This window comes from Zingiber officinale, chromosome 3A (assembly GCF_018446385.1).
Source record: "Zingiber officinale cultivar Zhangliang chromosome 3A, Zo_v1.1, whole genome shotgun sequence".
Taxonomy (NCBI): domain Eukaryota; kingdom Viridiplantae; phylum Streptophyta; class Magnoliopsida; order Zingiberales; family Zingiberaceae; genus Zingiber; species Zingiber officinale.
Genome location: NC_055990.1, coordinates 19,594,271 through 19,620,918, shown reverse-complemented (window position 1 = coordinate 19,620,918; position 26,648 = coordinate 19,594,271). Strand labels below are relative to the sequence as shown.

The 26,648-nt window shown below is 41.5% G+C and overlaps 1 long non-coding RNA gene and 1 other non-coding gene across 2 annotated transcripts; both read left to right on the top strand.

Annotated features, from left to right (window-relative positions):
• Positions 1–1,977: 1,977 nt before the first annotated feature.
• Positions 1,978–20,511, top strand: LOC122053586. Its single transcript, XR_006132256.1, has 3 exons — positions 1,978–2,665; positions 4,054–4,141; positions 20,364–20,511. It is a non-coding gene; the product is annotated as an uncharacterized LOC122053586 (long non-coding RNA).
• A 451-nt stretch (positions 20,512–20,962) lies between these two features.
• Positions 20,963–21,034, top strand: TRNAP-CGG. Its single transcript has one exon. It is a non-coding gene; the product is annotated as a tRNA-Pro (tRNA).
• The last annotated feature ends 5,614 nt before the right edge of the window (positions 21,035–26,648 follow it).

Genomic DNA, 26,648 nt, shown 5'->3' with positions numbered 1-26,648 from the left:
GAGACTTGACCAGGAATTAATTTGGAGGTCTGACGAGGGCTCGGTCTAGAGGCCTACCTAGTATTGTGATCTGGAGATTAGCCTAGGAATTTTGATCTGGTGATCTGCCTCAGGAATTCTGATCTAGATCTCTACCCTAGTAATTCTGATTTGGACCTCTGCCTAGGAATTCTGACATGGAGATCTGCCCAGGAATTCTGACATGGAGATCTGCCCAGGAATTTGATATGGAGATCTGCCTCAGGAATTTTGATCTGGATCTCTGCCCCAAGAATTCTAATCTGGAGCTCTGCCAAGGAATTTGATCTGGATATCTGCCCAGGAATTCTGATATGGAGATCTGCCCAGGAGTTTGATCTGGAGATCTGCCCAGGAATTCTGATCTGGAGGCAACACTTGTGGCTTAGAAGAAGATGAGCTATCAAATCCTCCATATATGGAGATGATCTTCCAGGTCCTTATTACCATCATATTCTCTGATAGCAGGAGGGTTGTACCCCTTGGGTAACTTTTCCTCGAGTACCCTTGTAGAGAAGGGCACTTGCTCCTCAAGCTCCACTCTAGGCTCCTCCCTGAAGACTATGGCTTTACCCTTCTTCGAATCCCTGGGCGAGGAGCTTTCCGCCATAGAAGCCTCCGACTGCTCTTTCTTGTTATAGCCGTCCGGGCCCTTGTGATAATAATCGAGGCCTGGCTCCCGATAGAAGGCCGGGGGAAACTCCTCAGGCTGTTTTCTTTTGGACCCTCTATTAGAAGCGTGAGTCAGATCTTTAGAAACTGTCGGCATCTTGTATGGTCGAGAAGGGGTGGTTTGTTTTTCGAAGGCTGCCCGCCTCTTGGCTTCTTTGAATAGCTCGTACTCTCCTGCCGTCATGGTTACGTTGATTTTTCCGATGTCCTCCATCTTCACACTCCAGAACAGGTGAAGAAATTTCCCATAGATGGCACCAAATTGAACCTGTCCAGAATCTGAGTGGGATAAACACCAGATGAGGTGTAACGGGCGTTGACAGGGAGGAGACTATGATGCTGCGGTCTCATGAGCTTCAACGAACGGACCCCCACGTGGCCCTCAAGGATTGCTGGGCCTGAGCCGGTGGTACTAGAACTCTGCACATGCTCAAACAAGCACACTTAACATTAGAGGCCGAGAACCAAGGAAAGAGTCCCCGGAGTAGACCCTCCGATGCTCAAGTCAAGTACTTTTTTCCCAGATGAACAGTGTATGAAGAAGAAAAGTACAAGACAAGTGTGCGAGTGAATGTACCTGCGCAAGGGAGAGGACACCCCTTTTTATATAACAGTGTGTACCTTCTGGAGACTAATCCCTGTTAGAGAGTGTGGAGTGTTAGGACTTGTCAAGTGGTGGAGGACACATGACCTTCTCCTATAGACTGGAGGAAGGTTCTACTTGTAGATGACCCCAACCGCTAGAATATTCCCTGACATGCAACATGTATTCTTTGACAGGTGGTTACGATTCCCTGACCTGTTGTCGCGTAGTGCCTACTATCCTGCCCGAGTGTGGTCGAGGCAGCTCGGGTCGGTCCGCTAAGTGCTGATGAACAGAATGGATAGATGGAGGGGTGCGATCGGTGTCCCTCTCTACTGGCTTATATGATTCAGGTCCGACCGACAGTGACAAGTCTGTTTACGCAGGCTAGCTTGAGAAAGCCCGATCTGTAAAGCCAGGTCCGGCTTTGCCCAGATCACGCATCCTGTCGCAGACCTAGCTTTTTGGCTGTTAGACTCCGCCCTGGCTTTATACGCCAGATGACCCTAGGTGGTCACACTCCATATATTAACTATCACGTCCCCTTGACTTCTGACGACCGGACCCTATCATTATGCACCGTGTATATAATATATATAACCTTTTATATATATATATAAAAGGTTATATATATTATATATTGAGATATATCTATATATCTCAATCGAGATGATTAACCAAGGTGCTTCTCTCTCTCTGTTCCTTTTCCCCTCTTCCGCCTTCGTTTTTGCCGACACAAAGGAAAAAAGAAAACATTTTTCCTTATACCTCTGCCTCCGACACCGACAAGGAAGAGGAGCTCACCGCTGCTTCTCCTTTTAGCGTCGCCCAAGCACAGCCCAAAGCACCTTTTCTCCGGCCAGCAACTTCCTTGCTAGAGAGAGAAAACGCTGGAGCTGTTGTCCTATGCCGGCTGGAGTCGCTGCCCTCTGCCACAGCTACTGCCCCGAGCGCTGTCGTTGCTGTCCCGTGGGAGTTACTGATTCCGATCAACCAAGGAACTGTGGGTTCCTTGTGCCCCCGTCGCCCAAAGTCCCTATTCCGGCCAGCAAAGATTGTTGCCGGAATCTGCCATCACCGTACCTGTCGCCGCTCACCGGCAGCGGGGTTGATGGCTTCGAACTGCGGTAACAATGGTTGTTATCGCCAGTTGATTTGTACCATTTGGTTGCAATTGTTGCCGGGTATAAATCAGACCGTGATTCCTCTCTCGGATCAAATTGTCTCCCACCTTCGGTTAGTTCCGAAGCGGAGACACGACTTGTACTTATCGAAGTCGTCTTGAAGATAGCTCGGTGTGGATACAAGTAGAGGCGAGGCTCGTGCGTCGCTTGGTTGATCTCCTTCCCACTCTAGATCATCTGATGGAATCTTCTACGCATCATCCGTCAGGTATACCTAGCATAAATTTACTTTTCATAAAATTTTAATTATGTTGTATCCTTGTATGCGTGTGGTGCATGTGATGTAATAATTAAGAATTATTATTATTTTTATTTTCCGCTTCGTATGTTTACGAAACATGTTTTAGCACGCACCCGCGTCGGATTACCCAACAGTAAACACCAACATGGTGGAGGAGGAATCATCATGATTCATGCCAGTGAAAGCTACTTCTCATGAGTTACTACAATGATAAGTACTCAACAATGGGTGTTTGGTCTAATGGTATAATTCTCGCTTTGAGTGCGAGAGGTCGTGAGTTTGATTCTCGCAACACCTCAATTTTTTTCATCCAAAATGAATGAGTGCTTTGGAGGATCTATGTAGAACTTGATTGGACATAGTTAGTGTTGTGTTTTTAAAATTATATTGGATTAGCAAACTCAATCAACTAACTCTACAACTAGAGACGAAGTGGACTTGGTTAGATCCATGGAATCATATATTTTTTGAATTTTAAGATTTTAGCAAAAATATTATTGGTATGAAATTGATCAATCTCAGGCCAATCTCTCATGGAAAAAAGAGGAGTTGACCTTGATCAAGAGAAATAAAAGAGAGAACCATGTTCCCTTCCATGCAATGCATTACCAATTCATCTCAGCATGATTCACATAATTATTTGGGTCAATCTTTTAAAATAAATAAATGATGGAATTATTAATTAAGAATTGAATCCCAAAGTTAGATTCACTTTGCTGCACCAGGGCTACCTTTTCCCTCCTTGTCCCCTCATAGGAATCTTGAAAATTCTTTCTGCCCTCTAGCCATCGTAATACATAGGGCATCACTAGTAGGGATCCCCAAACAATAGTTAGAACTACACCATATTGGTCACCTTACATTTAACATTATACATTGTATCGAACTTGATTTCTTGGTAAGATAAAGTGACGATGTACTCTCCACGTGCATCTCATGGAAGGACATAGAATAGAATTTCTTCGAGTTGTCAAAGGCTAAGTAAATTATCAGCCTATCAGACCAATAGATAGAATGCCACCAAGGATGGTGATGTGATCTCCACATTGTCACTTGGTTACTAAGACAAACTAAAACAGATCACTATAGTAGTTGGATCATTCCTGGAACCACAAATGCATGTGGTATTGGATTCTTAACCAGTTCAATTGGAAACAACACAATTCATAATCCAACAAGTTTAGGGTTATATACATTAATATAGAATGTGAAACCATTTCTTATTTATGACACAAAATGATAAGATCAAATCCTTTCTATCAGTTCTATGAACTCGTTAACTTTTGGTGAAGTTCTAAGAATTTGGTTGGCTTAGATAACTGCGATTCTATTATGTACTGCTCACCCTGTTGTAGGACACAAGGTAAATCTATGGCAAGAGACTATTTTGGTACTTGCTGGCAGTCAAGGTTTGCTTACAATGAAGAACACTGGGACAGAAGGGTTAGCTTCTCCATCTTCTTCTCTTGTGTTTTTAATCTAGACTTTACTTTGTAGACTGTATAATAAAAAACAAGATTAAGAGTTGATAGATTGTTTTTGAATTAATTTGGACATCATGATAGTTTTTTATCCGACACGAAACATCAATGTCTGTGGATGGAAACTTCAATTGAATCCCATTGTCGTCCCTGTAGGATTTAATTATTTAATCCCCATTGCGATCCTTGTACGGCTGTAGCCAAATATGGTGCAGGCGCATCCCTATCTTTTCATACTGTTCTAGTCTGAGTTCTCCTCTATTCTGTTGGTGCAGCGGAGACCAGTAAAAAAGAGATTAATTGTCTGCAAATGAAAATTATATCCTCCTCAAGTAATTTCAACTCTAAAATAAATGCAACTATATTAAGAATAAAATAATCAGATAAATAGACACACAAATTTAACCTGGTATCTGATACCACTTGTTGATGCAACGGGGACCGGCAAGAGGGGGGTGAATTACCTGCAGACAAAAATTATACCCTCCTCAAAACTTTCCAACTCTTAAAATAAAGCAACAATATTAAATCAACTATAGAAATAAAAGAAGACAGAAATTAACCTGGTTATAACCAAGAGGGTTGTTAATCCAGGGCAGTAAGAAAGCGCAGTAAGAAAAACTCCTTCTCAGAAGGCGGAGAAACCTTTTACACCTTGACAGCACAGTAGTCGCTTAAACAGAGATTACTAGAGTTGCTATTTCGTTCGTGATCGTTGTTCTCCAACAGCTACCCGAGACTCCCTTTATATAGGGGTTCTAGAGTCTATCTATTAACCTGATCTTCGGTATCAGGTTTGACTAGAGAGGGATCGGTCGACCGATCCCCAGGTTCGGTCGATCGAACCTGTTGGACCTACCCATCTTTCCGTCCAGGTGCAGTCCCTGTGGATCGAGCTCAGGTTCGGTCGATCGATCATTGTGTTCGGTCGATCGATCATTGTGTTCGGTCGACCGATCGACCAACGGTCTTCCTCCGTGTTGGCCCGATCAAAACGCTCGACTGAGTCTGTGGATAAACATTGGTTCGGTCGACCGATCAAGGGGTTCAGTCGACCGATCAGTCCCCCAACGGCTGGCTTGCTGACGTGGCTTCTGACGTGTCACCAGCGGTTGGTCTTCTGAGGATTGGGGTTCGGTCGACCGATCATAGGCTTTGGTCGACCGAACCGTTGACAAGTCAACTCCAGTTGACTTGCTCCGGTTCGGCTCCTTGGGTGATTGCGGTCATCCGGAATAGGGCTCACCCGAATCCAGTTCCCAGCCTTCTCCTCGAGCAGGCTTCCGTCCGGCTTCTAGTCCCTCGAACGCCGCGCACGTTCTTCTCGCTCCACCGGAGTACTCTTCCGCAGCTCTCTCGTCCTTCGGACGCACCGAGCTCGTCGCCTCCCTTCCCGTGTCGTCCTTCTCGCTAGCTGCGTCTTCCGCTCGACTTCCTGTGCTCCTAAGTTCCTGCACACTCAGACACAGGGTTCGGACAAAACGCAGGACCTAACTAACTTGGTTGATCACATTAAAACTACCACGGGGTCCAACAATCTCCCCCTTTTAGATGTGCATCAACCCAAGTTCAAGTTAGGGTAAGACAGACACAAAAAGTAATTTTAAAGAAAAATTACTAAACTAGCATATTAAGCATAAGTTTTGCAATAAATAAAATTACAACACTATTTAGAAAAATATTAAAAATTTAAACTTTTAATTTTCCTAACTCCCCCTAAACTTGTACTTTTCTCTCCCCCTTTGATCACAGCAAAAACGGGGAAAAATAATATTTAGCAAAAAGGGGTAAACACGGAAAAAAAAATTCTGTTTAATTTTCTTCTCTTAAAAGCGCTAAGTCTAACTTAAATTTAAATCAAAATTCTCTATGATTTTTAAATTTCCATTTTAACTTATCATAATTTCTCAAATCACGGTTTTTTATAATTGTAGCGAAAAATATTGAGCATGCATAAAATTTTATATTTTCTATTGTTAGTTTGTCGAATTCTCTTAATTGACAAAATGTATCTTTTAACTCAATATTCCTTAATAGTTTTTCAGTTTTTCCTTCAAAATATTCTTTCGAAAAAATAATTCGTAATTCGCGAAAATCTTTCGAAAATATTTCAATTGAATCAATTAATTTGCCAAGAGGTGGAGACCATACCTGACTTACCTTGTCTATGGTTGATTCTCCCCCTGTAGAGTTGTTTGTTCTGAAAATTCTCCCCCTTCATTGATGCTCATTTGTGATGAGCATTCTAGGTCTTTAAGTTGGAGTTCGGTTTCTTGTTTTGTCTCGACACTTACCTCGGTTTCGGACTCTTCTGACGTCGGATCAGTGTCCATCGAGGAGTCGGATTCAATTTCAATTGGTTCTTCGTGGAGTTTTAAGAACTTTTCCCAAAGTTCTTTTGCACTTCGATAGTAGCCAATTCTATCGAGATCTTCATCTGGTAGTATGCTTAGAAGGTGAAATTCAGCACGAGCATTTGCCATAGACTCGTCACGTTGCTTATTGTTCCAGAGATGTATCTCGAGTTCTTCTCCACTCGTTGTCTTTGGTGCTTCATATCCAAATTTCATTATTGAAAAAATATTGAAATCTGTGTTAAGATATACCTTCGTTCGGTGTTTCCACGTCGCGAAGTCTCCATCGAGCTTCGGGGGATCAATGTTCGCGCCGGCCATTGTTCTGATCTTTGTGCTTCAGATGGCGGTTAGTCCCTCTGAGGCTATTGGGCTATGACACCACTTGTTGGTGCAGCGGAGACCGACAAGAGGGGGTGAATTGCCTGCAAATGAAAATTATACCCTCCTCATGCAATTTCAACTCTAAGATAAATGCAACTATATTAAGAATAAAATAATCAGATAAATAGACACACAACTTTAACCTGGTATCTGATACCACTTGTTGGTGCAGCGGGGACCGGCAACAGAGGGGTGAATTGCCTGCAGACAAAAATTATACCCTCCTCAAAGCTTTCCAACTCTTAAAATAAAGCTACAATATTAAATCAACTACATAAATAAAAGGAGATAGAAATTAACCTGGTTACAACTAAGAGGGTTGTTAATCCAGGACAGTAAGAAAAGCGCAGTAAGAAAAACTCTTTCTCAGAAGGCGGAGAAGCCTTTTACACCTTGACAGCACAGTAGTTGCTTAAACAGAGATTACTAGAGTTGCTATTTCGTTCGTGATCGTTGTTCTCCAATAGCTACCCGAGACCCCCTTTATATAGGGGTTCTAGAGTCTATCTGTTAACCTGATCTTCGGGATCAGGTTTGACTAGAGAGGGATCGATCGACCGATCCCCAGGTTCGGTCGACCGAACCTGCTGTACCTACCCATCTTTCCGTCTAGGTGCAGTCTCTGTGGATCGAGCTCAGGTTCGGTCGACCGATCATTGTGTTCGGTCGACCGATCATTGTGTTCGGTCGACCGATCGACCAACGGTCTTCCTCTGCGTTGACCCGATCAAAACGCTAGACTGTGTTTGTGGATAAACGTTGGTTTGGTTGACCGATCAAGGGGGTCGACCGATCAGTCCCCCAACGGCTGACTTGCTGACGTGGCATCTGACGTGTCACCAGCGATTGGTCTTCTGAGGATTCGGGTTCGGTTGACCGATCATGGGGTTCGGTTGACCGAACCGTTGACAAGTCAACTCCAGTTGACTTGCTCCGGTTCTGCTCCTTGGGTGATTGCGGTCATCCGGAATAGGGCTCACCCGAACCCAGTTCCCGGCCTTCTCCTCGAGCAGGCTTCCGTCCGGCTTCTCGTCCCTCGAACGCCGCGCACGTTCTTCTCGCTCCACCGGAGTACTCTTCCGCACCTCTCTCATCCTTCTGACGCACCGAGCCCGTCGACTCCCTTCCCGTGCCGTCCTTCTCGCTAGCTGCATCTTCCGCTCGACTTCCTGTGCTCCTAAGTTCCTGCACACTCAGGCACAGGGTTCAGACAAAACGTAGGACCTAACTAACTTGGTTGATTACATCAAAACTACCACGGGGTCCAACAATCTCCCCCGTTTTGATGTGCATCAACTCAAGTTCAAGTTAGGGTAAGACAGACACAAAAAGTAATTTTAAAGAAAAATTACTAAACTAACATATTAAGCATAAGTTTTGAAATAAATAAAATTGCAACACTATTTAGAAAAATATTAAAATTTTAAACGTTTAATTTTCCTAACTCCTACTAAACTTGTACTTTTCTCTCCGCCTTTGATCACAGCAAAAACGGGGAAAAATAATATTTATCAAAAACGGGGTAAACACGGAAAAAAAATTCTGTTTAATTTTCTTCTCTGAAAAGCACTAAGTCTAACTTAAATTTAAATCAAAATTCTCTATGAATTTTAAATTTCCATTTTAACTTCTCATAATTTCTCAAATCATGGTTTTTTATAATTGTAGCGAAAAATATTGAGCATGCATAAAATTTTATATATTCTATTGTTAGTTTGTCGAATTCTCTTAATTGACAAAATGTATCTTTTAACTCAATATTCTTTAATAATTTTTCAGTTTTTCCTTTAAAATTTTCTTTCGACAAAATAATTCGTAATTCACGAAAATCTTTCGGAAATATTTCAATTGAATCAATTAATTTGTCAAGAGGTGGAGACCATACCTGACTTACCTTGTCTATGGTTGATTCTCCCCCTGTTGAGTTGTTTTTTTCTGAAAATTCTCCCCCTTCATCGATGCTCATTTGTGAGGAGCATTCTAGGTCTTTAAGTTGGAGTTCGGTTTCTTGTTCAGTCTCGACACTTACCTTGGTTTCGGACTCTTCTGACGTCGGATCAGTGTCCATCGAGGAGTCGGATTCAATTTCAATTGGTTCTTCGTGGAGTTTTAAGAACTTTTCCCAAAGTTCTTTTGCACTTCGATAGTCGCCAATTCTATCGAGATCTTCATCTGGTAGTATGCATAGAAGGTGAAATTCAACTCGAGCAATTTCCATAGACTCGTCACGTTACTTATTGTTCCAGAGATGTATCTCGAGTTCTTCTCCACTCGTTGTCTTTGGTGCTTCATATCCAAATTTCATTATTCAAAAAATATTGAAATCTGTGTTAAGATATACCTCCGTTCAGTGTTTCCACGTCGCGAAGTCTCCATCGAGCTTCGGGAGATCAATGTTCGCGCCGGCCATTTTTCTGATCTTTGTGCTTCAGATGGTGGTTAGTCCCTCTGGGGTTGTTGGGCTCTGATACCACTTGTTGGTGCAGTGGAGACCGGCAAGAGGGGGATGAATTACCTGCAAATGAAAATTATACCCTCCTCATGCAATTTCAACGCTAAGATAAATGCAACTATATTAAGAATAAAATAATCAGATAAATAGACACACAAATTTAACCTGGTATCTGATACCACTTGTTGGTGCAGCGGGGACCGATAAGAGGGGGGTGAATTGCCTGCAGACAAAAATTATACCCTCCTCAAAGCTTTCCAACTCTTAAAATAAAGCAACAATATTAAATCAACTACAGAAATAAAAGGAGATAGAAATTAACCTGGTTACAACCAAGAGGGTTGTTAATCCAGGGCAGTAAGAAAAGCGCAGTAAGAAAAACTCCTTCTCAGAAGGCGGAGAAACCTTTTACACCTTGACATCATAATAGTTGCTTAAACAGAGATTACTAGAGTTGCTATTTCGTTCGTGATCGTTGTTCTCCAATAGCTACCCGAAACCCCCTTTATATAGGGGTTCTAGAGTCTATCTGTTAACCTGATCTTCGGGGTCAGGTTTGACTAGAGAGGGATCGGTCGATCGATCCCCAGGTTCGGTCGATCGAACCTGCTGTACCTACCCATCTTTCCGTCTAGGTGCAGTCTCTGTGGATCGAGCTCAGGTTCGGTCGACTGATCATTGTGTTCGGTCGATCGATCGGCCAACGGTCTTCCTCTGCGTTGGCCCGATCAAAACGCTCGACTGAGTCTGTGGATAAACGTTGGTTCGGTCGACCGATCAAGGGGTTCGGTCGACCGATCAGTCCCCCAACGGCTGGCTTGTTGACGTGGGTTCTAACGTGTCACCAACGGTTGGTCTTCTACGGATTGGGGTTCGGTCGACCGAACCGTTGACAAGTCAACTCCAGTTGACTTGCTCCGGTTCGGCTCCTTGGGTGATTGCGACCATCCGGAATAGGGCTCACCCGAACCCAGTTCCCGGCCTTCTCCTCGAGCAGGCTTCCGTCCGACTTCTCGTCCCTCGAATACCGCGCACGTTCTTCTCGCTCCACCGGAGTACTCTTCCGCAGCTCTCTCGTCCTTCGGACGCACCGAGCCCGTCGGCTCCCTTCCAGTGCCGTTCTTCTCGCTAGCTACGTCTTCCGTTCGACTTCCTGTGCTCCTAAGTTCTTGCACACTCAGACATAGGGTTCAGACAAAACGCAGGACCTAACTAACTTGGTTGATCACATCAAAACTACTACGGGGTCCAACAATCTCTCCCTTTTTGATGTGCATCAACCCAAGTCCAAGTTAGGGTAAGACAGACACAAAAAGTAATTTTAAAGAAAAATTACTAAACTAGCATATTAAACATAAGTTTTGCAATAAATAAAATTGCAACACTATTTAGAAAAATATTAAAAATTTAAACTTTTAATTTTCCTAACTCCCCCTAAACTTGTACTTTTCTCTCCCTCTTTGATTACAGCAAAAACGGGGAAAAATAATATTTAGCAAAAACGGGGTAAACACGGAAAAAAAAAATTCTGTTTAATTTTCTTCTCTGAAAAGCGCTAAGTCTAACTTAAATTTAAATTAAAATTCTCTATGATTTTTAAATTTCCATTTTAACTTCTCATAATTTCTCAAATCACAGTTTTTTATAATTGTAGCGAAAAATATTGAGCATGCATAAAATTTTATATTTTCTATTGTTAGTTTGTCGAATTCTCTTAATTGACAAAATGTATCTTTTAACTCAATATTCTTTAATAGTTTTTCAGTTTTTCCTTCAAAATATTCTTTCGACAAAATAATTCGTAATTCACGAAAATCTTTCGGAAATATTTCAATTGAATCAATTAATTTGCCAAGAGGTGGAGACCATGCCAGACTTACCTTGTCTATGGTTGATTCTCTCCCTGCTGAGTTGTTTTCTTTTGAAAAATTCTCCCCCTTCATCGATGCTCATTTGTGATGCACATTCTAGGTCTTTAAGTTGGAGTTCGGTTTCTTGTTCTGTCTCGACACTTACCTCGGTTTCGGACTCTTCTAACGTCGGATCAGTGTCCATCGAGGAGTCGGATTCAATTTCAATTGGTTCTTCGTGGAGTTTTAAAAACTTTTCCCAAAGTTCTTTTGCACTTCGATAGTCGCCAATTCTATCGAGATCTTCATCTGGTAGTATGCTTAGAAGGTGAAATTCAGCTCGAGCAATTGCCATAGACTCGTCACGTTGCTTATTGTTCCAGAGATGTATCTCGAGTTCTTCTCCACTCGTTGCCTTTGGTACTTTATATCCAAATATCATTATTGAAAAAATATTGAAATCTGTGTTAAGATATACCTCCGTTCGGTGTTCCACATCGCGAAGTCTCTATCGAGCTTCGGGGGATCAATGTTCACGCCGGCCATTGTTCTGATCTTTGTGCTTCTGATGGCGGTTAGTCCCTCTGAGGTAGTTGGGCTCTGATACCACTTGTTAGTGCAGCGGAGACCGGCAAGAGGGGGGTTAATTGCCTGCAAATGAAAATTATACCCTCCTCAAGCAATTTCAACTCTAAGATAAATGCAACTATATTAAGAATAAAATAATCAGATAAATAGACACACAAATTTAACCTGGTATCTGATACCACTTGTTGGTGCAGCGGGGACCGATAAGAGGGGAGTGAATTGCCTGCAGACAAAAATTATACCCTCCTCAAAGCTTTCCAACTCTTAAAATAAAGCAACAATATTAAATCAACTACAGAAATAAAAGGAGACAGAAATTAACCTGGTTACAACCAAGAGGGTTGTTAATCCAGGGCAGTAAGAAAAACGCAGTAAGAAAAACTTTTTCTCAGAAGACGGAGAAGCCTTTTACACCTTGATAGCAAAGTAGTTGCGTATACAAAGATTACTAGAGTTGCTATTTCGTTCGTGATCGTTGTTCTCCAATAGCTACCCGAGACCCCCTTTATATAGGGGTTCTAGAGTCTATCTGTTAACCTGATCTTCGGGATCAGGTTTGACTAGAGAGGGATCGGTCGACCGATCCCCAGGTTCGGTCGATCGAACCTGCTGTACCTACCCATCTTTCTGTCCAGGTGCAGTCTCTGTGGATCGAGCTCAGGTTCGGTCGACCGATCATTGTGTTCGGTCGACCGATCATTGAGTTCGGTCGACCAATCGACCAACGGTCTTCCTCTGCGTTGGCCCGATCAAAACGCTCGACTGAGTCTGTGGATAAACGTAGGTTCGGTCGACCGATCAAGGGGTTCGGTCGACCGATTAGTCCCCAACGGCTGGCTTGTTGACGTGGCTTCAGACGTGTCACCAGCGGTTGGTCTTCAGAGGATTGGGGTTCGGTCGACCGATCATGGGGTTCGGTCGACCGAACCGTTGACAAGTCAACTCCAGTTGACTTGCTCCGGTTCGGCTCCTTGGGTGATTGCGGCCATCCGGAATAGGGCTCACCCGAACCCAGTTCCCGGCCTTCTCCTCGAGCAGGCTTCCGTCCGGCTTCTCGTCCCTCGAACGCCGCGCACGTTCTTCTCGCTCCACCAGAGTACTCTTCCGCAGCTCTCTCATCCTTCGGACGCACCGACCCCGTCGGCTCCCTTCCAGTGCCGTCGTTCTCGCTAGCTGCGTCTTCCGCTCGACTTCCTGTGCTCCTAAGTTCCTGCACACTCAGACATAGGGTTCAGACAAAACGCAGGACCTAACTAACTTGGTTGATCACATCAAAACTACCACGGGGTCCAACAATCTCCCCCTTTTTGATGTGCATCAACCCAAGTTCAAGTTAGGGTAAGACAGACACAAAAAGTAATTTTAAAGAAAAATTACTAAACTAGCATATTAAGCATAAGTTTTGCAATAAATAAAATTACAACACTATTTAGAAAAATATTAAAAATTTAAACTTTTAATTTTCCTAACTCCCCCTAAACTTGTACTTTTCTCTCTCCCTTTCATCACAGCAAAAACAGGGAAAAATAATATTTAGCAAAAACGGGGTAAACATGGAAAAAAAATTTCTGTTTAATTTTCTTCTCTGAAAAGCGCTAAGTCTAACTTAAATTTAAATTAAAATTCTCTATGATTTTTAAATTTCCATTTTAACTTATCATAATTTCTCAAATCATAGTTTTTTATAATTGTAGCGAAAAATATTGAGCATGCATAAAATTTTATATTTTCTATTGTTAGTTTGTCGAATTCTCATAATTGACAAAATGTATCGTTTAACTCAATATTCTTTAATAGTTTTTCCTTCAAAATATTCTTTCGACAAAATAATTCGTAATTCATGAAAAGCTTTCAGAAATATTTCAATTGAATCAATTAATTTGCCAAGAGGTGGAGACTATACCTGACTTACCTTGTCTATGGTTGATTCTCCCCCTGTTGAGTTGTTTTCTTCTGAAAATTCTCCCCCTTCATCGATGCTCATTTGTGATGAGCATTCTAGGTCTTTAAGTTGGAGTTCGGTTTCTTGTTCTGTCTCGACACTTACCTCGGTTTCGAACTCTTCTGACGTCGGATCAGTGTCCATCGAGGCGTCGGATTCAATTTGAATTGGTTCTTCGTGGAGTTTTAAGAACTTTTCCCAAAGTTCTTTTGCACTTCGATAGTCGCCAATTCTATCGAGATCTTCATCTGGTAGTATGCTTAGAAGGTGAGATTCAGCTTGAGTATTTGCCATAGACTCGTCACGTTGCTTATTGTTCCAGAGATGTATCTCGAGTTCTTCTCCACTCGTTGTCTTTGGGGCTTCATATCCAAATTTCATTATTGAAAAAATATTGAAATCTGTGTTAAGATATACCTCCATTCAGTGTTTCCACGTCGCGAAGTCTCTATTGAGCTTCGGGGGATCAATGTTCGCGCCGGCCATTGTTCTGATCTTTGTGCTTCAGATGACGGTTAGTCCCTCTGAGGCTGTTGGACTCTGATATCACTTGTTGGTGCAGCGGAGACCGGCAAGAGGGGGTGAATTGCCTGCAAATGAAAATTATACCCTCCTCAAGCAATTTCAACTCTAAGATAAATGCAACTATATTAAGAATAAAATAATCAGATAAATAGACACACAAATTTAACATGGTATCTGATACCACTTGTTGGTACAGCGGGGACCGGCAAGAGGGGGGTGAATTGCCTGCAGACAAAAATTATACCCTCCTCAAAGCTTTCCAACTCTTAAAATAAAGCTACAATATTAAATCAATTACAGAAATAAAAGGAGACAGAAATTAACCTGGTTACAACCAAGAGGGTTGTTAATCCAGGGCAGTAAGAAAAGAGCATTAAGAAAAACTCCTTCTCAGAAGGCGGAGAAGCCTTTTACACCTTGACAGCACAGTAGTTGCTTAAACAGAGATTACTAGAGTTGCTATTTCGTTCGTGATCGTTGTTCTCCAATAGCTACCCGAGACCCCCTTTATATAGGGGTTCTAGAGTCTATCTGTTAGCCTGATCTTCGGGATCAGGTTTGACTAGAGAGGGATCGGTCGACCGATCCCCAAGTTCGGTCGACTGAACCTGCTGTACCTACCTATCTTTCCATCCAGGTGCAGTCTCTGTGGATCGAGCTTAGGTTCGGTCGACCGATCATTGTGTTCGGTCGACCGATCGACCAACGGTCTTCCTCTGCGTTGGCCCGTTCAAAACGCTCGATTGTGTTTGTGGATAAACGTTGGTTCGGTCGACCGATCAAGGGGTTCAGTCGACCGATCAGTCCCCCAACGGCTGGCTTGCTGACGTGTCACCAGCGGTTGGTCTTCTGAGGATTGGTGTTCGGTCGACCGATCATGGGGTTCGGTCGACCGAACCGTTGATAAGTCAACTCCAGTTGACTTGCTCCGGTTCGGCTCCTTGGGTGATTGCGGCCATCCGGAATAGGGTTCACCTGAACCCAGTTCCCGGCCTTCTGCTCGATCAGGCTTCCGTCCGGCTTCTCGTCCCTCGAACGTCGTGCACGTTCTTCTCGCTCCACCGGAGTACTCTTCCGCGGCTCTCTCGTCCTTCGGACGCACCGAGCCCGTCGCCTCCCTTCCCGTGCCGTCCTTCTCGCTAGCTGCGTCTTCCGCTCGACTTCCTGTGCTTCTAAGTTTCTGCACACTCAGACACAGGGTTCAGACAAAACGCAGGACCTAACTAACTTGGTTGATCACATCAAAACTACCGCGAGGTCCAATAATCTCCTCATTTTGATGTGCATCAACCCAAGTTCAAGTTAGGGTAAGACAGACACAAAAAGTAATTTTAAAGAAAAATTACTAAACTAGCATATTAAGCATAAGTTTTGTAATAAATAAAATTACAACACTATTTAGAAAAATATTAAAAATTTAAACTTTTAATTTTCCTAACTCCCCCTAAACTTGTACTTTTCTCTCCCCCTTTGATCACAGCAAAAACGGGGAAAAATAATATTTAGCAAAAACGGGGTAAACACGGAAAAAAAAAATTTTTGTTTAATTTTCTTCTCTGAAAAGCGCTAAGTCTAACTTAAATTTAAATCAAAATTCTCTATGATTTTTAAATTTCCATTTTAACTTCTCATAATTTCTCAAATCACAGTTTTTTATAATTATAGCGAAAAATATTGAGCATGCATAAAATTTTATATTTTCTATTGTTAGTTTGTCGAATTCTCATAATTGACAAAATGTATCTTTTAACTCAATATTCTTTAATAGTTTTTCAGTCTTTCCTTCAAAATATTCTTTCGACAAAATAATTCGTAATTCACGAAAATCTTTCGAAAATATTTCAATTGAATCAATTAATTTGCCAAGAGGTGGAGATCATACCTGACTTACCTTGTCTATGGTTGATTCTCCCCCTGTTGAGTTGTTTTCTTCTGAAAATTCTCCCCCTTCATCGATGCTCTCATTTGTGATGAGCATTCTAGATCTTTAAGTTAGAGTTCTGTTTCTTGTTCTGTCTCGACACTTACCTCGGTTTCGGACTCTTCTGACGTCGGATCAGTGTCCATCGAGGAGTCGGATTCAATTTCAATTGGTTCTTTGTGGAGTTTTAAGAACTTTTCCCAAAGTTCTTTTGCACTTCGATAGTCGCCAATTCTATCGAGATCTTCATCTGGTAGTATGCTTAGAAGGTGAAATTCAGCTCGAGCATTTGCCATAGACTCGTCACGTTGCTTATTGTTCCAGAGATGTATCTCGAGTTCTTCTCCACTCGTTGTCTTTGGTGCTTCATATCCAAATTTCATTATTGAAAAAATATTGAAATCTGTGTTAAGATATACCTCCGTTCGGTGTTTCCACGTCGCGAAGTCTCCATCGAGCTTCGGGGGATCAATGTTTGCGCCGGCCATTGTTCTGATCTTTGTGCTTCAGATGGCGGTTAGTCCCTCTGAGGCTGTTGGGCTCTGATACCACTTGTTGGTGTAGCGGAGACCGACAAGAGAGGGGTGAATTGCCTGCAAATGAAAATTATACCCTCCTCAAGCAATTTCAACTCTAAGATAAATGCAACTATATTAAGAATAAAATAATCAGATAACTAGACACACAAATTTAACTTGATATATGATACCACTTGTTGGTGCAGCGGGGACCGGCAAGAGGGGGGTGAATTGCCTGCAGACAAAAATTATACCCTCCTCAAAGCTTTCCAACTCTTAAAATAAAACAACAATATTAAATTAACTACAGAAATAAAAGGAGACAGAAATTAACCTGGTTACAACCAAGAGGGTTGTTAATCCAGGGCAGTAAGAGAAGAGCAGTAAGAAAAACTCCTTCTCAAAAGGCGGAGAAGCCTTTTACACCTTGACAGCACAGTAGTTGCTTAAACAGAGATTGCTAGAGTTGCTATTTCATTCGTGATCGTTGTTCTCCAATAGCTACCCGAGACCCCCTTTATATAGAGGTTCTAGAGTCTATCTGTTAACATGATCTTCGGGATCAGGTTTGACTAGAGAGGGATCGGTCGACCGATCCCCAGGTTCGATCGACCAAACCTGTTGTACCTACCCATCTTTCCGTCCAGGTGCAGTCTCTGTGGATCGAGCTCAGGTTCGGTCGACCAATCATTGTGTTCGGTTGACCGATCGGCCAATGGTCTTCCTCTGCACTGGCCCGATCAAAACGCTCGACTGAGTCTGTGGATAAACGTTGGTTCGGTCGACCGATCAATCCCCCAACGGCTGGCTTGCTGACGTGGCTTCTGACGTGTCACCAGCGGTTGGTCTTCTGAGGATTGGGGTTCGGTCGATCGATCATGGGGTTCGGTCGACCGAACCGTTGACAAGTCAACTCCAGTTGACTTGCTCCGGTTCGGCTCCTTGGGTGATTGCGGCCATCCGGAATAGGGCTCACCCGAACCCAATTCTCGGCCTTCTCCTCAAGCAGGCTTCCGTCCAGCTTCTCGTCCCTCGAACGCCGCGCACGTTCTTCTCGCTCCACCGGAGTACTCTTCCGCAGCTCTCTCGTCCTTCGGACGCACCGAGCCCGTCAGCTCCCTTCCCGTGCCGTCCTTCTCGCTAGCTGCGTCTTCCGCTCGACTTCCTGTGCTCCTAAGTTCCTGCACACTCAGACACAGGGTTCAGACAAAACGTATGACCTAACTAACTTGGTTGATCACATCAAAACTACCACGGGGTCTAACATATTCTCAGTCTTCTATTTTTTTTCCTTACGGTCCAGTTATGTTCCCAATACACGTTGTTCCTACTTTGACAGCTCATCCCAAAGCCCCATCCGTGATAGGGGTGCAAATGAACCGAGCCATTCACGAGTGACTCTATCAAAATTCGAATTGAGCTCGAGCTCAAATTTGACTGAGCTTGAGCCGGTTGATTTAACATTCGAGCTGAGCTCAAGCTCATTTAACACTGGCTGGAGGGCTCGTCAAGCCTTGTCAAACCAGGTTAATTTAATATTTTAATAATTAAAATTCTTATTACTTTTAATTAGAATAAGTTAGGGAGGAGTTTGTGGTTGGAGCATGTCATTTGGTATATTTAAGGTCCATGGTTCGAATACAACTTATATTGGCTTTTAATTTATTTTTTTTGACCTGAGCTCGGCTCAAGCTCGAGCTCAAACTCACAAGCTTGCTCGATCTTGAGCTTGAGCTCAAGTCGAGCCTCTATAATTTTCTCAAGCTTGAGCTGGCATGAGCTCGAGTTCGGCTCGACTCGATTACAACCCTAATCTGTGCCTCAAGACGTCAAGTCCCATCAATCTATCTCCACCAGCAGTAACAGTACTAGTCACAACATTGTGAGATTTTAATTCGAAACTCCTAACCATCAGTGATTTACCTCCTCCGTATTGGCCTCAGGAGAGATTGACGAGGATGCTGGGGCGAACAAATCACCTTTTTTTTGCCACTTGTAACAGCATTGTGTTTCCTCAGAACGGTCCAATGGCTAGGGTATAGGGTTCAAATCTCGGTATAACGAAGATAAATACCTCTCTCATATGTCATTCACTAATTTAAGGGGTTGTAAATGAACCAAGCTGCTCATGAGCTATTCGAATCTCGATTCGATAAAAGCTCGTTTAATGAGGCTCGTTAAGCTAAACAAACCAAGCTCAAGCTTTACAATATTTGACTCGTTAGCTCGTGAACGTGTTCATTAAGTTCATGAATCAATTTTTAAATAAAAAATAATAGTTTTGATATTAAATTTATAGATTTTACACTCTACTTATATATTATATAGATAAATATATTTAATTTATTTATTAGAATAAAATTATAAATTTTAATAAGAATATTATAATTTTCTTTAAATATATAATTTAGTTTTAATAAATATTTAAATTTATAATTTATATTTATTAAGCTCGATAAAAGCTCAAATAAGCTCGTGAGCCATGAATATATTCGTTAAATAAAGTTCGAGCTTGGCTTGATTATAAATAACCCAAACTCAAAGATTCAAGAATTCAGCTTGGCTCGGCTCAATTATACCCCTAATCATTATTCTAAATGCTAGTAGTCATCCGTGATTTATCATTTCCGTGTTAATTTTGGGATGAATTGACGGAGACATTGAAAATTAGCTAGCATAATCACCTTTTGCCAACTAATAGCATATACTAGTTGGTGCCAACTTACCAACTGGTAGTTGGTGCCAACTTACCAACTAGTAGCAGCATTAGCCCCTCATGATGGAAAGTTAGTATATGATGATAAAATCTGGGTGGTTAAATTTTAATTAATAGTCGGTATCTGTCCTATCTCGTAAGCCATGTGCTTCCATTTCAAGTTCGCTTCATCTTTCTCACTATATATTTGTCTTAACTATTTGGAATCCATTATATGAATCTTATTCCTGAATTAGTGGTCTCTACAAGCAATGTGTTCCACAAGAATAGTGGATGAAACATATCAAGATATTACTAATACATCCTTGCGCTAAATGAATGAAGAGATAAAGAGACCAACATAGGAGACAGTGAGTTAGGGAAGTAGCAGTGCATGGAAAGATTGTTGTATGCCTCATCCCATGCTCTGCCTCATCCCTATCCTCCTCCCGCCCACTACTAATTCACATGCACTTACCTCTTCTTCTTCATCTTCTTCTTTTGGTCTCATTTGCACACTACCTTGTTTCCTGTGTATTGGTCATCCACTGTAAATGCATGATGGTTAGATATATTTTTGATGGATCATAGTAGATCAATTTGAACTATAAATAGAGTATTGTTAGGTTCAATGGCCCCAATGACCATGTCACATATTCTTTAGATCTTGGTTTTACCCTTCCTAACATAAATTTTTAATGGGATAAGGAAGCAAAGTTATCTACTTTATTAGGTTAATATTTGTAGGGAATTGTTTGTAATGGTAGGAGAAACTATTGGAAAATCATCATGTCGTTGTGGCGCTGTATAAGTTTCAAACTATTTGAGCTCAGCTACATAGATTTTAGTCTCTCATAGTTGTTGAAAAATCTATATGTCTACTAAACAAATGAGCCAAACATCTATACTCTTGTAAAAAACACAAGACTTTTGGTTATTTTTTCACAATTTGCAGGACTCGACTCAGAGCTGATGGTCCCATTGAGGCACTAAAAAAGAAGGTTGAATAGCAAGGTAGAACACAGTAGAACAACTTCATAGAACAACAAAGACTGATATATGAAAGTATGTCTTTACAATAAAAAAAATAGAAAAGAAAATGAAATCCGGCATAAAGAGGAGAAGTAGATGCATCTTTTACATGTCTTTATGTCCGCATTCACTCGAGAATACTCAGAGCTGCAACAACTTTCTTTCTTCTCCTCCTCTATTTTTTTAAAAACACTTTTCAAATCAATTTTGTATTTGAAAATTTTCAATAAGAAGAGATGACTTTGGTTATTGATTTCCTTTTTTATATGTATCAAAGTCCTGATTTAAAATTCATTTTGTGTTGTAGCTCAATTAATGGTGACATGTATTGAACATGGTAGAGGTCTATGAGCTCACACCAAATAGCTTAGAATTTGGTGGATTTCAATTCATCCCCACAAGGTAACCAAACCACAAATCATTGGCCTCACACTTAATTCTTCCATGGCAGACATATTTTTTTTCTTATTTTTTGTTTGAGCGTAATCACCTTTAATTATAATGAATAAATATTTTGTAAATGGGTGTTTGGTCTAGTGGTATGATTCTCGCTTCGGGTGCGAGAGGTTGTGAGTTCGATTCTCGCAACACCCCATTTTTTTTAATCCAAAAATGAATGAGTGATATTTGTAGAACTTGATTGGACATAGTGAGTGTTGTGTTTTTAAAATTAGATTGGACTAGCCAACTCAATTGACTAACTTAACAACTAAAGATGAAGCCAACTTGCTTAGATCCATGGAAGCATATATCCTTTGAATTTTAGGATTTTAGCAAAATATCAAATTGATTAATCTCAGGCCATTCTCTCATGGAAAAAGAGGAGTTACCTTGATCAGGAGAAATAACCATGTCCCCTTCCAAGCAATCCATTATCGATTCAACTCAGCATGATTCACATAATTATTTGGGCCGATCTCTTAAAATAAACAAATGGTGGAATTATTAATTAAGAATTGAATCCTAACGTTGGATTCACATTGCTACACCAGGGTTATCTTTCCATCCTCATTCCCTCTTAGGAAGCCCTAAAATTCTTTCAACCCTTTAGCCATCGTAACACATAGGGCATCGCTAGTCGAGGATGCCCAAATAATAGTTCGAACTACACCATATTGGTCACCTTACATTTAACGTTATACATTGTAACGAACTTGATTTCTAGGTAAGAGAAGGATGACGATGTACTCTCCTAATATGCATCTCATGGAAGGACATGGAATTGAATTTCTTCTAGTTGTCAAATGCTAAGAAATTATTAGCCTTGTCAAACCAATAGGTAGAATGCTACCAAGGATGGTGATGTGATCTCCACGTTGTCGCTTGGTAACTAAGACAAACTAAAATAGATCATTGTAGGATTATCAGCCCCGTCGGTCAATAGGTTAACCTGTCTAGTCAGTTTTAGTGTAAACCTCCAAGGTTCATCTATCTGTCTTTCTAAACATTTTTCCTGGATCCCTTTTATATTCAAATCATAGCATCCATGTGACCAACTGAAAGATTTCCCATAAATTGGCTACGTAGCTGACAACAAATTTATATCTGGACGAGTGTGAGTTAGGTACATAAGTTTATCTACTAATCTTCGATATCATCCTTTATCAGCTTCCATTTCATCGGTCCAAGACCTTAACTTGGTATTAGGATTCATAGGTGCATCAACTGGCTTACATCCACTCAACCTAGTTTCTTGTAGTAGGTCACAAACATACTTTCTTTGAGACACAAAAATTCCTTTGTGACTTCTAGCTACCTTCATTCCCAAGAAGTATTTGAGTTATCCTAGATCCTTGATTTCAAACTCCTTAGATAGAAGTGACTTAAGCCCTTTGAGTTTTGGTTCATGATTTTCTATGAGGACAATATCATCAACATATACAGTTAGTACTGAGATTTTCTCACATGGAAAATGTTTCACAAATAGTGTGTGATCAGCTTGAGACTGGGAGTGGTCATCTCCTTTAAGGACTTTAGTAAATATGTCAAACCGAGCTTGAGGTGATTGTTTGAGCCCATACAAGACTCTCCTTAATTTACAGACTTTTCCTTTTGTACTATTTGTCTGAAATCCTACAGGGGCATCCATATAAACTTTTTCCACAAGATCTCCATTTAGAAAGACATTCTTCCTATCTAGCTGGATCAAGGGCCAATCTAATTTAGCAGCAATAGACAATAATACATGGATATATTGAGTTTTGTAACCGGTGCAAAGGTCTTCTAATAGTCAATCCCATAGGATTGAGTGTAACCTTTTGCCACTAGTTGAGCTTTGTATCTATTTATGCTTCTATTTGGGTTCTTCTTGACTCAAAAAACCCACTTACATCCCACAGTTCTTTTCCCTTGAGGTAGCTCAGATAATGTCCAAGTCTATGTATTCCCCTAGGATTGCTTTGTGTTATTCAGGAACTTTTAGAGCTTCATACACAGAATTAGGACTACTGATCTTATCAAGTGATATCACAAATGCTTAGTACCCTAGAGATAGATGTGAGTGGGACATATAGCTGTGTATCGGATGAAGAATACAATATCTAATACCTTTTCTGTGTGCAATAGGTTGGTCCAATGTAGGATCTGTCTGTGAACTGGTTCTATTAGTTCTTGCCACTTTTCAAGTTCAACTTGGTCTCGAGTTGACTTGCAAAGACACAAGATGTTTTCTCCTCACATAGACTTCCACTATGTCATGGGAAGGCGGTGTATTCTTTTGTGGTTCTGAGATAGGTGGTAAATGTGATTGTGATGATAATGGAGAGAAAGAAGTTGATGGGGATGATGGAGGGTTGAGTGATGAAAATGGTAAGATTGAGAAAGGACTTGGTTCAAGAAGGGATCCCTAATCCACAATTCAATTTTGTTTTTCTCCTAAATTGTGGGAGTAGTATGTAATATGTTCAAAGAAGGTGATATTCATAGTGATAAAATTTTTGGGTGATAGGAAAGAAGCACTTAAAACCTTTTTCGTTGGCTGCAAATTCCAAGAAAATGCACTTAAGTGTACGTGGATTAAACTTTCCTTAATATTGAGAGTGGATGTGGACAAATGCAATACATCCAAATAGTTTGAGAGGGATGTTGGAAATAAGTTGGAGTGTAGGATACATGTTTTGTAGAACTTGAAATGGAGTGCTGAAATTAAGAACATTGGAAGGGAGATGATTAATAGGATAGATAGCGGTTAGAACTGCTTCCCCCTAAAATTTAGTTGGAGCATGGGCTTGGAAGAGTAACGAGTGGGCTATCTCACCATTTTGTTGGAGTGTATTAACACATAAACTTTATTGGACTATGCCATTGGATTAGAGATAGGAGCTAAGGCTAGAATTAAAGAAGTCTTTGGCATTATTTGTTTTGAGAATTTGTATGTTTGCCTAGAACTAGGTCTTGATCATGGCATGAAAATTTTAAAAGATTTATGTTATCTCAGATTTTTATTTTATAAGCAAGTTCCAACACAACCTTGTGTGATCATCAATGAAAAGTAAGAACCATCTAGAGCCAGTAAGACTTGAATTTTTGAATGGTCCCCAAATGCCCCCATGAATGAGAGAGAAAGTGTTGGAACTCCAAGGTTGTTTTGGTGTGATCAACAAGTTAAGTTAGGTCTTGTGTGTTTCTAACCTTGTGTCTAAGTGTACAGGAGCTTAGGAGCACAGGTAGTCGAGCGGAAGACGCAGCTAGCGAGAAGGACGGCACGCTATGCGTCCGAGGGACGAGGCGCTGCGGAAGAGTACACCGGCGGACGAGAAGGAAGCGCGCGGTGGTTTCGAGGGACGAAAGCCGGAGCGGAAGATTGCTCGGGGAGCAAGAGACGCAGCTAGCGAGAAGGTCGGATGAGTACGCTGGCGGACGAGAAGGAAACACGCGGCAATTTCGAGGGACGAGAAGCCGGAGGGAAGCACGCTCGAGAAGACCGGAAGTTAGGTTCGGGTGAGCCCTTTTCTGGATTGCCGAGATCACCCAAGCGACCGGATCCGGAGCGGAAGAACCGGACCGAGGCGGGACTGAACCAGAGAAGAGGACCCGGATGAAAAAGTCAACGCTTGTTGACTTTGGGCTCCGGGGCGCCCGGAACCCTTCCGGGCGCTCGGACCTTGAAAATTGACCAGATCGAGCTTTGACTCGATCTGAACGTTGGGGGATAAAATTTATCCCCATCAGGGCGTCCGAAACCCTTCCAGACGCCCCGACCAAGGCTATAAATATAGCCTTGGTCCAGAATCTTTTAATTAATTCACAACTCACGCATTTCTTTCAAACACTTGTACGCTTTCTGTAGTTAGCTTCTGTTGTGCACTTCAACTTTGTAAGAGGCTTTTCCGCCTGAAGGAGAAATTCTAGTGCGATCATCTTTCTTGGATTAACAACCTCCCCGGTTGTAACCAAGTCAAACCTGGTGCCTCGTTTTCTTTTCTGATCTTAGTTTATTGCTTTGATTATTTTACAAGTGTTAGTTTAAGAGTTCGAGAAGGGTGTTTGCGTTTTGATTTTTACAGGGCTATTCAACCCCCCCCCTTCTAGCCGGTCCAACGGTCCTACAAGTAGTATCAGAGCCGAGACGCTTCAGGAGGACTAACCGCCGAACGAAGCAACAAGATGGCCGGATCTAACATCCACCCGCCAAAATTCGAGGGGGACTTTGCAAGATAGAAGAAACACATGGAGGTATTTTTCGGTACCGATTTCGATTTATTTCTAACAATGGAACTCGGTTTTGAAGCTCCCGAGGGCAAAGCGAAAAATTCATGAACAAAGAAAGAACAGGCCGAGTACGTGGCAAACAAGAAAGCAGAATTTCATCTACTAAGTGTACTTCCGCCACAAGAAGTCAACCGTGTCGACATTTACAACTCGGCAAAGGAGCTTTGGGAGAAGTTCCTTGAACTACACGAAGGAACATCCGAAGCCAAGCTTGCGAGACGGAACTTAATTCGCAACCAGCTCACCAACCTCCGTCTTGAAGAAGGTGAAACAATTGCACATCTACACTCAAGGATACAGGAGCTCATCACCGGACTTTCGAATCTCGGAGAAGAGGTAAGTAACCGAGATTCGCTCAGGTACGCTTTAAATTCCTTTCTGAGAAATTCAAAATGGGCATCACTAGTAGATGCCTTTTATATTTCAAAAGACCTAGAAAAAGTTTCTTTAGAAGAATTTTTCTCGACATTTGAAGTGCACGAATCAAGATGTACAGGTTCGAAGGAGCCCAAGAACAACACGCCCTCAAAGCATCGAGAGACGAGCCTGAGTCGGAATCTTCTCTCGACGACGAGGAAATGGTAATGATGGCAAGACGATTTAAGAAGTTATACAATTCTAGAAAAACTAACCATCCACAGGGTAGAAAGAAAAGAATGATCCGTTGCTACCATTGCAATGAAGAAGGGCACGTCAAGGACAACTACCCCAAGCTAAAGAACAAGGATAAAGATAAAGGAAAACAGCCTGTTCAAAAGCGCAAAGCACTAAAAGCGACGTGGGACGATACATCGTCCGAATCGAAAGTCGAAGCATTCTCTGGACTCGCACTGATGGCCAGTCATCAAGATGACGATTGCAATTCAAGTTCCTCCGAGATGAGCATCGAAAGCATCGATGAAGGGGGAGCTTCGTTGGAAGAAAGCAGCAGCTCAGGGGGAGAAACGGATAACGAGATCGGCAAGGTAAGTCAGGTACTATCTCTTCCTCCCGATAAAATGTTTAAGTTTGTTAAACTGTTAACAAAAGATTGCTGCAAATTAGAAAGTGAAAATAAAAATTTAAAAGTAATTCTAGCTAAGTCTTGTCCCTTAGAAGAATTAGATAAATTAAAACTAGCAAATGAAAAATTGAAACTTGAAAATGATGATTTGAAAATTCAAGTAGATAACTTGAAAAACTATGCATGTTCATCTAAAACCAATGTTAGAAGATTTAATAATTTAAATTGGTATTATAGATATCACTAGGAACAAATTAGGAATATCTCTAGAAAACATGTCCCTAAGAAATTTTTAATCAACCCAGTAGGCTGGAATCTTTATTGGGTTCTTAAATCTTGCTTAATCTAAATATTAATAAAAGTTAGCGCTTTCAGTGAGAAAATTAAATAATGAATTTCTTTATGAGGCTTTGTCTAAGGAAGTGGTTGTTGCTCCAATAACCAAGAAGGCTTAGTGCCTCGCCACGACCTGGAAGCCAAAATATTGAAATAAAT